Source organism: Saccostrea echinata, unplaced genomic scaffold, assembly GCF_033153115.1.
Source record: "Saccostrea echinata isolate AGI-Se365-2 ecotype Australia unplaced genomic scaffold, CSIRO_AGI_Sech_v1 ptg000056l, whole genome shotgun sequence".
Lineage (NCBI taxonomy): Eukaryota > Metazoa > Mollusca > Bivalvia > Ostreida > Ostreidae > Saccostrea > Saccostrea echinata.
Genome location: NW_026889805.1, coordinates 4,891,870 through 4,908,600, shown reverse-complemented (window position 1 = coordinate 4,908,600; position 16,731 = coordinate 4,891,870). Strand labels below are relative to the sequence as shown.

The following is a 16,731-nucleotide window of genomic DNA, read 5'->3' as shown; positions in this document are numbered from 1 at the left end:
TTAACCGCTGTTCTGCCCAATAAATAGCAAGGATTGTTAAGTTTCCAGAAAAACCTATTGATGGGTGAAATCACGTGTTCATCTTGTCAAACAGTGAATTTCCGATGGTGTCACATTATTAATTGTCCATCCTTCTTCACTAATCTTAAGGATGTTCTATTTGTTCACTCTCACTCAATTCACCAGTAAAGTAACAATTGTACAGCTATCACTGTTTCCCCAGCAGTCCCTAATCAGACAGTGATAACCAGCACAAATTGACGTAAATAAACCTGATGACCAGGTAAGAATTTAGTATTCAATACACATGGCTAGGCTTCCAATTAGAAAAACACATGTTCCATCAAAAGGTAACTATCAAATGCCCGAGGGCAGACACAGTATAGCGTCAATTCAACAATGTCTGGGCCAGAGGGCAAGAAATCCCATCAACACATTCCACTGACTACCTGAACAGTCCACACATGGAGGAGATTGGGGGGGACGTTATCTTGTACACTGAACTTAAATGCTGATATAAACCCTATTTTTGTCCAACTAGAGTCGTTGGACATGGAGGTTAGGTGAAGAAGGCCAGACATTCAGAACCAGCTAAGTGTGCATCAGAGGCAAGTAAAGAAATTAAGCTGGAGATTTGATGGATGAAACTTTATCTAGAATCAGAGGCAGGCCACAGAAGTGACCATGCAAGGAAGAAAATATCCAAGGCAGAAGGTCTCTCCTTCACCTCTAAAACAGACATGAAGGCAGACACACCAGGTAACAATCAAAAAGATTTAAATGAAAAACAGCTATTCAAACTGTTTGTTCTAACTAAACCATGTTCATTTATTTTGTCTAATATTAACTCACTTTATTGCAATTTCAAATATTTTATGATTTTTAAGAGAAAATGGGAAGGGAATGGTAATTTTTTTTTTTTTTTTTTTTTGCTATTTGAATTCAATTGTTGGAAGCCTTGGTTTTATCAATGATTTACTATGTTAACATTGAGTGAAAAGTAGATTTAGATGAATGAGTGCACAATATCAGAGCTAAATCTGACTAATAATCATGTTTAATACTTCCACTAGATGTGTATATTTGAAACAAAAAGTATCTTTACAGCTTTAAAATCACTACATTTCACAATCCATACTATATGGTCATGAATTAAAAATAGACTGTGTCTTTTTTCCACGTTCTTTGCACACCAGGCAGTTTAAATTTATTTTTCACATTTTTAGCATGGTATAAAAAGGTGTGCCCTACTTTCAACATTTATCACATGTACACACATGATAGCTAATGCACACGATACACTATTTCAATATCCTGTTTGTCTTATCCGAAAGTGACCTGACATCACCTTATAGTCTACACCAGGACTATAAAAAATGCACTATCTCACAATCCTATATTTTATTATGCAAAATCATGATTTATTGCCGAGGTAGTACACTAATACTAGAGTGCTTGTTGTCGATGAATAAAATACGACCAAAATTGTCACTACGTAGTTAAAAGTACTATTATTTATCATTTATTAGATCTCATATGTTCCAACTTCCAAAATTTCTTTTTCTTTAACCAGATTATAACTTAAAAGAATCTCCTTGAAGATTTATTTACAATATGTTGTACACCTTCTATCTTTCGTACAGAGAGTTTATGTTACCTGTACATTAAGGACACCTGGCTCCTGGCTAATGTGTTCCTGAATTTTTCCAACACATGATTTACAGGTCATGCCCTCAATATGGAGTTCTGTTACTTTCTCCATCTCCTCTTTTTCTCCTATGATACCTAAAATAATGCACCATAAAATCACTGAAGGGCTCCATTAACCTCCTCACTTAATTAATTTACAGCTATTTTAGGATTATTTCCATAAAGTAATCTTAATGTAATTAACAAACTCATTTCAGTTTTCCAAAAATTAAATAAATCTTTCATCACATGCTAAAGAAAATGTGTCAATCAAATGTAAATTTAAAATAAAAGACTGTGTTACCAAGATCACATTTTCTTTATTGTTCAAAGAACATTTCATTTTAACTTGTAAGTTCAACCTTTACAGCCTTGGTCATCACTATAATAATGAATAATATGCAAAATGTCTTTGATTTTATTTATTTATCAAACATTACAAGACATTCTCTGACCAACTGTGACCAATCCTTAAAAAAGATTACTATTTATTTAACAAGTACCAGTAGACTGAACATCAGTGCATACCAAGAAGAAAAATGGACAACCAACATCACCAAAACGGGAAAACTTACCAGACATAGTGCTCAGATCCTGGTAAGTTTGAAATGAAAAATAAAAAAAAAATTACTTAAACCTGAACACAGTCACACCTTCTTTGTGATAAACAGAAAGTATATGACTACTAAATTATGCTGAAATCTAAATAAACAAGTGTATACCCATACATCCTGTCACATTTTAAAGTTCTACGTACCTGTAACTAGTATAAGTTCAATCTATAAGTGTATAAGTTCAATCTACACACCCCATCACATTGATACTAATACAATTTAAATAACTAGAATATTCTACGGATGGCTAAACTTCTAGTATTGTGTTTACATTTTAATGACATTTAAACCAAGAACGAATTCTTTACACTTGAGTTGAATTCAACCTTGAGTTGGTTTCATTTTCCATCTTCAGGAGTTTGAGTTACACATATACAATCAACATTACTATTGACATCAAAAAACCCTAGTTATGCTTTAGCAAAGTTCATTTATACTTCATGACATAACGTGAGTAAGGCCACTTTTTTTTTTATTAGTTATGGTATTAGAACAAGAATAAAAAAAATTAAAAGCACCTCCTTAAAGAAGATTTTAACACGAGCAAAATTAAACAATGCGGAAGAAACACTTGTTGTTAAAAAATGTCACCACCCAAGATGTGGAACCTGTCCCTTTTTACAAGAAACCCAACAGTTTATTTTTAAAAATGGAGGAAAATTCATTATTCATTCTTCTTTTTCCTGCCAGAGTTCTAATTTGATATATGTCATTACATGTTCAGGATGCGGTGAGCATTATATTGGCCAAACTAGGGACATCCTTAGACATCAAATGACCGTCCATAATCAACAGATTCGTCAAACCAAGTTCCAGTGCACTCTCGTAAGTGGACATATTAGAACATGTGCTAAAAACGTATTTCCTAACTTCACAGTGTTTCCAATATACAAATTCTACAACAAGACTTTCAAAACAGAATGTGACACCAAGAAAAAACATTTTATTTCATTGTTTCAACCAATGCTAAATGCCCTATCATGATAGACAATTTACAATTTTCCCGCACTATTTGTCTAATTGTTAACGTAATAACGTAACATAATGACGTCATAATGAACTTTGCTAAAGCACAACACTTATAAGTTATTTGAAGTTACACAATGTCACAATATACTTTGAAATGTTTGTATCTATAGCAATATGTCAAAACTCCTGATGATATACTGTAATTGAAACCGGTAGCGTTTTAATCGGCGTTCTGTTATTTTTTATTATATATATATATATATATATATATATATAAGTATATATAGCAGTGACTAAAGCTCTTCAACTGTATTCAATTTTGATAGAATATTTTCAAAGTTAAATTTTAATTATATTTTTCCTTTAAAATATTGTATAAAGTTTCTTTCATTGTTATGTATTTACAGACATGATATTTATCACCAAAACTGAACACCTTCAAAGTGAGCATGGATTGTGTCTTACGGATTGTGATCGCTACATTCAAGAGAAAATAATAGAAACTTTTACAGATGAAGATCACAAAGACTGAAGAATGATCCACTCCATCTTAGACCCCTGTAAGCATGGGGAAAATACACTGATGATAGACTTCTAATTTATTTCCACTTTGCAGTAATTTGTAAGGAAAATATGTAGATTTAATACATTGACAGACTATTAATAAATGTTAGAGAAAAACAAAATTAATATTTTTAAGAATTAGAACAAAAAACAGTTTTCGTGTATACTAAATCACTAAATTTTGCAATTTATCTCACTCACAAGGTACCAAAAGTAATGATATCAAAGATGAATCTGCCATGTTACTCACCAATTAAAGTCAAGATTTTGATTTCTTTATGATGTTCACACTACTTTATAAATTGAAAGATATGCATGATATTGCAATGGAAATAAGTACCAAGTTTATTGTAACAAGCCCTTTCTGCTATTCTTGAACTCTCAATTTGACAAACCCCAATAAAAAATAAATAATCAATTAGAGAGAACAGTAACAGCTTTAGCAGTTTTAGCAGCTATGCGGACCCTGGGGGCTGAAACTTTTGGAGTAACATCCTATGATGGCAAAGGTGTAAGCTCTCCAGGATCCTAGTTTCTTTTATTTTTGTTTTTGATATCTGCTTTTTCCTAACCTCACAACAATACATATCCTGTCTATGTTGGTAGGGACTGACCCAATCACTAGACAGGATGTGTGTTGGTGAGGAACTTCAATTATTATTATTATTTTTTTTTTTTTTTTTTTCAAATTTTGGTTAAGCTGTATCTGCTTGAATTTTTAAGTTTCTAAGCCATCAATTTTATTTTTCTATTATTAATACAATTAGTGCTTTTTAAACTGATCCCATGTGTTTAATGTAGTGCTTTATCTAATTTGTTATTATGATGATGCTTATTTTTTTTTTTATTTTTGTTCTTAATGCAATCATTTTGCTCTTCAGTTTTCTGTTCTTTTTTCCTAATTCTTAAATTTGTTTTATCTGCCATGCGTGTGTATATATGTACATGTGTTTTTTGCATGTTAATTTATGTTGTAAATGTTTTCTCTGTGATATTTTTAGCTGTGATAGTCGGTTTAAGCGCTCTACAGAGCTCATGTTCATTGTTAAACTTTGTAAAAAATGCCGACTTTAAATAAAATTTACTTACTTACTTACTTAACAATATTTCATGATATTTTTATCTTGCTTCCAATTCGAAATTTCTTTTGATATTTTTTTCAACTCCCAGTATAAATTGGGCATACCTCATATACGGACCTTGTTATGATCCTATATCCTTTATGATCCTATCTTTATTGTAGTGGGTCCCTTAGATCAATATCATTTTATTGAATGAAAGAACATTCTATTTGCATTCATTCTGATTCATAGGTTTGTCCAATATTGAGCTGTCTTTTATGTAATGATTGACTTAATTTTTTTAATGTTGAAAGATCACTGACAACTACAGAGTTTATGAAAATGAATCTGATCTATTTTTTATGTTTTTCATATTATTGGTCTTAACCTATGAAAGATTCAAAGACTGGCCTTTCTTGTTATTGTGATAATTTTTTAAAGACCTATACAGTTATCAAGAAAAGAAAATATTGGTTTTTCAGGTATTAAAAAGATATAAATTTCCATTGTTTTTTCATCATTATAATAAAACATATAAACTGCTTTAGTCTGGGATACTGGTGTCGTAATTTTTTCCTCTTTCCGTACTGTCTGTATAATGTATTTTTCCCTGAACACGGTCCTTTTTCTGATCAATTTCAGGTCTCTGGTTATAATGGTATAAATAATGGTATAAACATACATATAACTACAGTTCAATGTTTTGAAACGTTACGATTCACATGTCACAAAACATACCAGTAGTCTTCTGATTGATTCTGTAATAATATTCTCTTCCTTGTACTGGTACCTGCAATTTTTCTGTTAAAATCGCATTTCGCTTTTTTTTATGTCATTCCGAACTTCCTGTTGACAAAGAAACGTCAATGTGTTTCTCGAACCCGATAGTAAAAACAGGTCTTGAACCCGAGAGTAAAACGGTCTTCAAATAACAGAGAAACAAACTTTCAAAAGTCACTATAGAAAAATTTGTTATGTTTTTAATGATATTCAGTGGGATATATACATACTACAGACTCCATTGAATGCAAGAAATGTTGGCATTTTCCTTTTCAGAACTAAATGGTTGGATATTTTTAATGTGATTTGGACTGTGTTAAAGATGAATTGCTAAATGTTATGAAATGTACTAACAATCTTAATGAATGCCCAGTAAAGTACCTGTCCCATCATACTTTACACTGGTTCCACTATAGGGATAAATATTGCCAGGTCCCTAAAGATGCACATACAATGAAGAGAATACTGTATATTTAATGTTAAGGCAGTCCTGATGTTATATAGCGTGACTTCCCCATAATTCAGACCCCCCCCCCCCCCCTGAAGACTGACTAAAAGTGAACCTTTCTCCCGGAAGGTTTAAATTATAGACTCAGCTCAAAAGTTGTCTGTCTCTACAGAATGCAGTTTTTAGATTTAAAAGCTAAAGCAAACCGGAATAGAAACTTTAAAAACTTTAAAAAAAAAATTCCGGGGTCATGATCTTTAAAAAAATTGTTTGTTTGCCCTCTCCCGACAGACTGGCTAAAATTGGCCAGACTCAAAACTTTTTTTAACCTCTGTGAAACGATGATCCCCCCCTTTGAATTTCCGTCAACATGTACACGTGTAAGTTTAAATTTTCTAGAAAAAAATTTCCCACCTATATATACCTACCGACCCAATTTTTTTACCCTAAGTCGGGAAAGGGCAAACAAACGGCCCGATTTGTTAACTTTGGGCTCCTTAAGATTTCTACAACTGGAATTAACGGAGAACTCTCAGTATGAAATAAATTGTGTCTGCTAAAATTCACCTTCTGTATCTCTTCACTGGCGGATTCAGAAAGGGGGGGGTCCTACTTCTTTTGCCAAGTGGAGGGAGGGGGGGGGGATAAACATGTTTTCTGGAATATAGATATTTTAACATCTACTACGTTTGGAATATAAAACATCTCATGCAGTTGGCCGCAATTTCAAGCAGGTTTAATCCAGTTTAAAAAAACAAACACAATTTTGTCAAATTTTCAACAATCTTGCTTTGTATGTTTTAGAAATAGTGCAAATCCATTCAATCTTAAGACTACAGTAGTTTTTGAAATGTGTTTGTTTTTTATTCGAACTGGGGGTACCTTTTCAAAGAATTAATTGACGTAAATCAAAAGATATTATTTACCACGGCCTAAGATTGCTAACAATTATTCGAGTAGCAAAATAGAAAGTCTATGTCTTCAAATCTTTTTCGCGTATTTTTGCCTTCACAAGTTCTGCAACCGTCAAGCGCATATCCCTTTTGACAAGATTTTTACTGATAATTTCTTTGGAGGAGGTCCATCGTCCAATTCAGTCTCTAAAACTCAAAAAGAGAGAGAGAGAAAATCATGAGCCATTCAAACACATACGCATTGCTAACTTTTGATATATCCTGCGTCCTACAGCACTTTCTAAGTTGCTATGGCATATGCATGAGTGCAATACAAAAATTGTGTTATATTTGCCGGTATATCCGTGACAACCTGCAATGTTACATTTTTTGCCCTTTTTCAATAAGGACTGCGTAAATGGGGTTGCGGAGCAAGTAAAAAAATTAAGTAATGTGATTGCTGTACACTTTAAACACTGAAATTGAGTAATACGGAAGCATATTAGTGCCACGTAATATATTTTTTTAAAGTTGGTTTTGTTTTTTGTGTGTTTGTTTGTGTGTTGTTTAACGTCCCTATCGAGAAATTTTCACTCTATCAAGACGCCACCACTTGCCGGTGGAGACCTGCAAATTTTGACCTATCCTCGGCACTTAGGGCCATTGAGCAGTGGGGGATCTTTTCGTGCCAGCACCTACTGCGACACGGGACCTCGGTCAATACGGTCTCATCCGAAGAACCGGTATCCACGTCCCCCAGTGGGATTCGAACCCGCGACGTAAGGATCAGCTCATTACTCTGCGACGCTAGAGCAGACGCTCTTACCACTGCGCCACGTTTAAAGTGGGTAATTCCAACTTTTATCTTGGCTTTACGAACTTAAAGTTGGATTTTCCAACTTTAACGTTGGAAATTTCAAATGGAAGTACCAATTAACTTTAAAGTTGGAAAAGCCAAGATTAAAGTTAGAATTACATGTACCAACTTTAAAGTTGGAATTTCTATCTTTAAAGTTGGAAAAGCCAACTTTAAAGTTGGAATTCCCAACTTTAAATTCAGAATTTCCATTGAAAAAATATAACGTGGCACTAATACGCTTTCGTAGAGTATGTTTACACCATATCATATGCCAGATTGTTATGTAATATATTACCTGTTGAACAGAAATTGTTTCCAGTATTAAATTTTAACCTTGTGACAGGTCGACAAGGATGCTTACTCCTCCATGGCATCTGATCTCACCGATTATGTTTTTAGAGGCCTGTGTTTGCTTTGTTCCCAATTTGTATTGTTCCGGTGGACTTCTGACCTCGATTACTGTTCGTTATCTTCATATTTCATTAAAAAAAAAGTTATAACAAAAGTCTATGTATTTTTAGAGTGACACAGAATATACACATGTTTCTATATTGCCATAATCAGGAAGTCAATTAGGTAAAAAAAAAATATCATTCTCCATCCAGAGTTGTGTCCCTGCTACGCTCCCATATACACCTCGAGGTAGCTGCAATAATGTAGCCCTGTCCATTTTTTTAGGAGAGGGGTCCTATGAAAATATCAGATTAACGAGCAAATTAAAAGAATCGTGGTCCCCCGCTTTCGGTGTTAGTGGGGAGGCAGATATTTATGGCATATAACTGTCTTGTTTATGTGTCCTTCAAACTTCTAGATCGAGGTCATGAAGTCAAAAATGATATACCTTTCTGATAGGTGTTATCATAGATAATGTACATGTAAAACATGAAAACCATATCTTCTGTCATTCAAAGGTTCTTATCAATGTGACAAAAATCGAAAAAGACTGTAGGTTAAACTTAAAGGTCAAGGTCACCATGTAAAAAAACCAGAGTACATTCCTAAAGGACTTGAAACAGGTAATGCATATGTCAATTATAAATGCCCTATTTTCTCTCATTTAAGTGCAAGTCTCTGTAAGAATCAGGCAAAGTAGGTTTGAAAGTGAATCATGAGGGTTCTCAGAATTTGATGATTTTCAACACATAGATTTCTCTTGTGCTATAATCAATGTATGCAAAGTGAAAAAAGTTTTGGGTTTTGGTTACTATGGAAACATGACAAAAGAAATTTCCCTAGCAACCAGTCAATTTTCCATGTGTATGGACAAAAAAATCACTAATCTTTAGGGCTTGAAATATATTGTGAATATTTAAGAATTTCTTCTTATTTATTCTTAACGTAAAGATAAACATTTAAAGTGTTTTCACAATGCATTACATAGATATAAGATTTTGAGATATATATGTACTAGACAAGGGTAGATATGCATGTTTTGTGTTTTTTGCTGATTCAGCATTTTTGTTGATTTTGGTACTTTTCAAAGCCTTATTACTCAAACTTCTGGCGTAATACAGGAGTTGCAAGTATTTCGCATAAAAGCAGAGGAATGTCTCTTTTGGACTTTAAATTCAAAAAGGTGTGTTTTTTGAAAATTCCAATCTGTTGCCTAGCAACAAAAATGGATGTTTTGATAAATAAGATTGGAAAATCGTACAATGTGAACACTATTAATCTAATAAATTGTTATCTGAGAGTATAAAAACACAGTTTCAAGTAAGGAAATATATCTGAGACACCTTTGCAAACCAAGAAATATTGTAAAGATACTTATCTCCATGGCAACAGCAAATTCTCCATAGCAACAAAGCAAATAAAGTCACTTTCGGCAAATATTAATGAACAATTATAAAATATTAATCCACAGTTTGGTAGCATATTGCACTTAATCAAATTTAATTTTGTAATAGATGTCTTAGCAAAGTACATTTTTATAATTTCAACCCATTTTTATACTTTTAACCCATGGCAACAACATTTGAGCACATAAGAACCAAAATATGTTATGGAGAGTTACGAGCAATTTTCTATAACCACTTGAACTTTTTTTGGCACGCAAGGTCACCGATTATCATGAAACTTTGTTCGTTATAATACTTACAATTAAAATAGTTTGACAACAGAATTTTAAATCAAACAAAGTCTGGTTGCTATGTGCCTTGGTTGTCATGGTAACATACAGGTTGGTTTAAAAAAAAAAAGAAGATTTTCGGCTATTTTGAATCTTTATTGACCCTTCACAAGCACTTAAAAAACCAAATTGGCCATTTACATAAAAAACAACAATAAACCTTGTTGCCACTTATTATGTAAAGAAAGTATTTGGAATAGATCTCTATATAGATAGTAACCATGGTTACACTCGGCATACATTTTATATACAGAAAAACGCTCATTATTATCTTATTATGGGAGTTACATGACTTAACTTTATCGCCAGTGAAAAAGAAACAATAAAAATAGTTTACCTTATGAAAAGAAGTTTAAGAAGTTTTAGCAATATTATTCTAACAATTAAAATATCAGCTGCCATGATAATACATCATTTGTGCCATAGTTATAACCCAGCAAACAAAGATTGGGGTATTAAGGAATAACTTTGTCTGTCTGTTTCTGTGTTCATTTGTCTGTGCAATCATGATGGGGTCATAATTTCGTAATGGAGAAAGGTTGAAAGTTCATTCTTGATAAAACGATTGTATATAATCTGAGGTTGAATTTTGACTTTAACGTTTCACCCAAGGTCATTTCAGTTAGTTCAAGGTCGTTGGCAGCAAATAGTGTAAAATTTGTCTGGTCTATAATTTTCTTATGGAGGCACATCGGATATTCATACTTCATAGAGAGATTGTTTATGAGGTGTATCATGTTCTTCATTCCATGTCAGATGATAAAGTTCAAGGTCCTTTATAGAAAAAATGTATAATTCGTACCACATTTCGAAATATTGTAAGGTCATGCTTCCCAAAAAGATTTATGCCCCATTGGTATGTTCAAACTTTAACCCAAGGTCATTCCAGTAAGATCAAGGTCACTACAACAAAAGGTTTAAAATATGTGTCCAGGCCACATAACTCTTTAGTGGAGAGCCATTTCGGAGTTCATTTTTGGCAATCACTGGCAGAAAAAAAATGTAAAATTTGTGCCAGGTCTACGGTAATTTTCTAATGGAAAGTATTGGATGTTCATACTTCATAGAAAAATTGATTATGACCTTAAAGTATGTCATGATTTTGACGTAAGGTTATTTGATCAAGTTCATGATCTATTTCAAAAATGTATACATTTTGCCCTGTCTACATCTTGAAATGATTAAACACTGGAAGCCTATACTTGACACAAATATTGCTAATGACTCAGGGGTGTGTCTTCATATTTATTCAAGATCATTTTGACAAGGTCAAGGCCGCTTCCAGGAAAAGTGTCAAGTTCATTTCTAGTTCAGAGCTCTTTAATTGAAAAAAAACAATGAACATTCATTTTTCACAAAAATATTACACATGGCCTTTAGGTATGTTGTTGCCTTGATCCAAGGTCATTCCGGCAATGTTCAATGTCCCTTTAGGTTAAAAGTGTAGATATCATATCAGGACCACTAATATTCTCCTTATTAATTTTGTATCAACATGTATAATTTTGGAATGTTGAATTGGGGACATTAATAGGCTGTTCCACATCACTTTGGTGAATAATCTAATCCATACTTTGCAAAAGTTGTGTCCTTTTGCGGGGTCAAACAAAAGGTCAAAATGGAAAAAATGACTTTTTCCTACCAAATATTTGGGCGTGCTCCGATGCATCAATTGTGTTTAAATTCTTTTCCTTCAATGTATGGATAGCCTTATCCTGTGGCAATCAGTATAGAAGCAAAAAATTTTTCTAGTCAAATGACAAAGTTACAAACTAGAAAACTACAAAGCCTACTGTGAGGGTTCTACTGGTTCTTCCTCAAAGATGGTGACCAAGGGAAATAAGTTTTGAAAAGTGTGGATTCAAGTGTTTGATTTATGTAATAGTGTTGTGCTTTGCATGCACTATGCCTAAAAAGTAGTCAGGGTTTGATACATGGTGCACAAGCCGGAGGTGCATGCAAACCACAACACTACTGTTATTATTATGCTGACTGCAACAATATTTTTTTTCGATTTCCAACGTTTCATCACCTCTTACTAACATGCTGGTATACCCCTATTATAACGTCATGATGTGAAAAAATTACGTCATAATTTTGAGTGTTTCATGCAGTTAGGTATAATGTACAGACAATTTCAAAGAATTTTAATTTAAGGGATAAAAAATTGTAAGAAACTATCTTTTAAAAAATGTTTTGTTTTCTTTTAAGTTTCAAATATCTGAAACTAGGTTTATATGCATTAAAATAAGTGTTTGATAATGGCGTCATGTCGGTAGCAGCACGTCGGACTGACAATCTCGTGATCGTGAGTTCGATCCCTGGCGTGGATTTTCTTTAGAAAAAGAAGCCATGCACTATTACAGCATAGTATGGTTACGCTTTATAAATTCTTAGAACACTATGCCAAAATAGATGGATATTGATTATATATAGAGACAAACTGACAAGAAGCATAATATTTTTTGTTAGGGAGACTGATTGACATGGCCGAAGGCTCAAGTGAGCTTTTCTGATCGAAAATTGTCCGTTGTCTGTCGTCATTGTTGTCGTAAACTTTTCACAATTTCATCTTCTTCTCCAGAACTACTGGGCCAATTTCAACCAAACTTGGCACAAAGTATCCTTTGGTAAAGGGAATTGAAGTTTGTACAAATGAAGGTCCACGCCCTCTTCCAAGGGGAGATAATTACGAATTAGTGAAAATTAACGCATCTTTTAAAAATCGTCTCAAGAACCACTGGGTCAGGAAAGTTTAAACTCGTGTGGATTCATCCTCAGGTAGTGTAAATTCTACATTTTTCAAATCTTGACCTCCGGGTTTAGGGTGGGGCCACAATGGACTATAAAAGTTCTACATAAGAATTTATAGCAAAAATCTTTAAAAATCTTCTTCTCAAGAACAGCAGAGCCATGAGTGGTCATATTTATATGGAAGCATTCTCAGGTGGTGTAGATTTAAGTATGTTCAAATCATAACCCCTCCCCCCCCCCCCCATGGTAGGGTGGGGGCACAATAAACGATAAAAGTTTAACATAGGAATATATAGAAAAAAATCTTCTCAAGAACAGCAAAGCCATGATTGATTATTAACTATTCGGAAGTATTCTAAGTTAATGTAGATTCATGTTTGAAAAAATGATGACCCCCTGGGGATAGGGTGGGACTACAATTGGCGATTAAAGTCATGCATATGAATACATGGAATTTTTTTTTAAAATCTTCTCAAGAACAGCAAAGCTATGATTGGTCATAATAGATAGTGTAGATTCAGTTTGTTCAAACCATGACCCCCGGGGGTAGGGTGGGAACATAACGAAAGTTCAAACTTGTAGGAAAAAAGTCACAGACAAAGAAATATGTAAGCATCTTTAGATAGTTTAGATTCAATTTTGTTCTAATCATACCCCCATTCCCTTTAAGAAGGTAGGTCAGGACCACTTATGCATTAAATCTTTCAATTCTGAACTGATTTTTGCTTTTTCCCCCAGCCACATTGCTCAGGTGAGCGATGTGTCCCATGGGCCTCTTGTTTCTTATACCCCCTAGATTTATGGGTAATTACATGGCTAAACAACTTTTTAGATCACCTGAGTCACTCAGGTGACCTATTGCTATCCGTTTTTGTCTGTCATCGTGCGTCGTCCGTCGTGCATTAAGTTAACTTTTGAACATTTTCAACTTCTTCTCTAGAACCGCTAAACCAATTTCAAGCAGCAATATAGAAAAAGACAGTTATAGACCAGACACGAATTTTATACTTCTAACTGCTAGTGACCTTGAACTAGCTGAAATGACCTTGGGTAAAAGTCAAGATACACCCTCAGACTATTAACAAGTTTTCTAAGTGCTTGTGAAGGATCAATAAAGATTCAAAGTAGCCGAAAATCTAAATTTTGTTGAAATCAACCTGTCTGTTACCATGACAACCAAGGCACATGGCAACCAAACTTTGATTGATTTAAAATTCTGTTGTCAAACTCAAACTATTATAATTGTAACTATTACAACGAGCAAAGTTTCATGATAATAGGTGACCATGCGTGCGATAAAAAGTTCAAGTGGTTACAGAAAATTGTTAGTAATTCTCCATAACATATTTTGGTTCTTATGTGCTCAATTGTTGCTCAGTTGTTGTTGCCATGGGTAAAGTATAAAAATGGGTTGAAATTATAAAAATGTACTTTGCTAAGACATCTATTACAAAATCAAATTTGATTAAGTGCAATATGCTACCAAACTGGATTAATTTTTTACAATTGTTCATAAATATGAGCCAAAAGTGACTTTATTTGCTTTGTTGCTATGGAAAATTTGCTGTTGCCATGGAGATAAGTATCTTTACAATGTTTTTCTTGATATATTTCAGATATATTTTCTTACTTTAAACTGTGTTTTTATACTCTCAGATTAAATTTATCAGATTAATAATGTTCACATTGTACGATTTTCCATTCTTATTTATCAAAACATCCATTTTTGTTGCTAGGCAACAGATTGGAATTTTCAAAAAACACACCTTTTGAATTTAAAGTCCAAAAGAGACATTCCTCTGCTTTTGTGCGAAATACTTGCAACTCCTGTATTACGCCAGAAGTTTGAGTAATAAGGCTTTGAAAAGTACCAAAATCAACAAAAATGCTGAATCAGCAAAAAACACAAAACATGCATATCTACCCTTGTCTAGTACAGCTATATCCAAAATCTTATATCTATGTAATGCATTGTGAAAACATTTTAGATGTTTATCTTTACGATAAGAATAAATAAGAAGAAATTCTTAAATATTCACAATAAATTTCAAGCCCTAAAGATTAGTGATTTTTTTGTCCATACACATGGAAAATTGACTGGTTGCTAGGGAAATTTCTTTCGTCATGTTTCCATAGTAACCATGACCCAAATTTTTTTTTCACTTTGCATACATGGTTCATAGCACAAGAGAAATCTATGTGTTGAAAATCATCAAATTCTGAGAACCCTCTTGATTCACCTTTTGCCTGATTCTTACAGATACCTATACTTAAAAGATGTCAGCAATGTTAAAAATTTTGGACATTAGGTCAAAACTCACATGCACATGTTAAAATTCACATCTCAAATCTGAATGCCCTAGCTTCTCTTCTTCAAAAGTTAGCAGCAATGATTATTTTTGTTAAATTAGGTCACTTGAAGGTCAAGGTCACGAGGTCAAATATCAATCTCGAAAATCCTATTTCGTGTGTGTGTGGGGGGGGGGGGGTCCAACTTTTTTCCAGTACTACATAACTACATTACCCTTATTTGACTATACTGCAACAAAAAGTGGGGGGGGGGGGGGCAACCACCCTTTCATGAACATTTTCAATAGTAAATAGTAAAAAATTATGTTTTAATTATGCCCCCCCCCCTCCGATGCTACGTGCCTGTATAAAGAATTAAGATAATTAGAAAATATTAGTTATTTACAGGACATTTATTTTTTATACCAATAATGAAGCCAGGTATCCCTGCTTTACTTTTTAAATCATGCTTATGGTTAATCTTAAATTCTAAAAGTTTCCGGAATCTCGGAATTATTGGCCGAGGCTATCCGCACGACGGTCGTGCTAATTACTGTTGTTATCCGCACGACGGTCGTGCCGATTACGGAGGCTATTCGCACGACAAACTTTGAAACAATTTTATATTTTTTTTTGTTTATAACTTTATATTATTTATATTTGCATATACTTATTTTATATAAATAAATTTTTACTCGGTGTTTTGCTATTGTGTGTAGAAACTCAAAGCGAATTTAACATATTAGACGGACACAAAAAGTGAACTTATCCCTTACTCTTCAGAAATTCCTATTTCAATCAAAGTATTTGCCGCGGCATAATTAAGATTACGATTTTTCAAAAAGAAAACAACGGCTTTTTTCGAAATACGACACTCAAATTTCAGTTTTATATATATTAGAAAAACATTTTCTGGACAGTCCGACACTGCAATGGTTAATTTGCCCCATTTTGTGCAAGTGGTGCCATTTAAAAAAATACAGTGTTTTCTTCCTTTAAAATCCTCTGGAATGTGTATGGGGTGGAATGGGATGATTTTAGATGGAAATAAAAATGTCTGGAATTTTTTAAAAATTACAATCTTGGAATCTTTGCTTTTAGGAAAATATAAAAAAGAATTTTTTATTTGCTTCTCAAATTTTAAGGGAATTTGAAATATGTGCAGTGTAGGGGTTATTTGAAGTGTCACAGCATGGCTTGTACACTACGAATTTTCCTGATTTTCCAGGTGAGTTGAGGCAGTGAAATTCCTTAAATTAATGTTATAAAAGAGTACATTATAGCAAAATAATTGGTAGTCTGCGTCCTATGATACACATGCGCGGATCTAGAGGAATCCCCCCCCCCGGAATTTTCAGAGTTATAAAATGTATATACTAAACCATCTAAAAGTGACCATGGACCCCCTAGTTGGTCTGAAAAGCTTTAGATGTCAATGACTACTCCCCCCCCCCCCCCCCCCTCGAAATAGGTTTTTCACGTTTGGGAAAAGAGTTTACGTTTTGTTTTTTGTTTATTGTTTTTTTGCGTGTCAAGAAATTTCTGGATTTGAATTTTTTTGACTGGGGTGGACCCCCCCCCCCTCCCCCCTTGGTAAAAATTCCTGGATCCGCGCCTTATACATGTACATGTACTCGTGAATTATTATATCGGAATCAAGATCACGGTCTCAGTATTGCAATA

At 33.6% G+C, this 16,731-nt stretch overlaps 1 long non-coding RNA gene across 1 annotated transcript; it reads left to right on the top strand.

Annotated features, from left to right (window-relative positions):
• The first annotated feature begins 36 nt into the window (after window positions 1-36).
• On the top strand, window positions 37-4,403 carry LOC133173389 (uncharacterized). Its single transcript, XR_009719039.1, has 3 exons — window positions 37-759; window positions 2,190-2,286; window positions 3,680-4,403. It is a non-coding gene; the product is annotated as an uncharacterized LOC133173389 (long non-coding RNA).
• The last annotated feature ends 12,328 nt before the right edge of the window (window positions 4,404-16,731 follow it).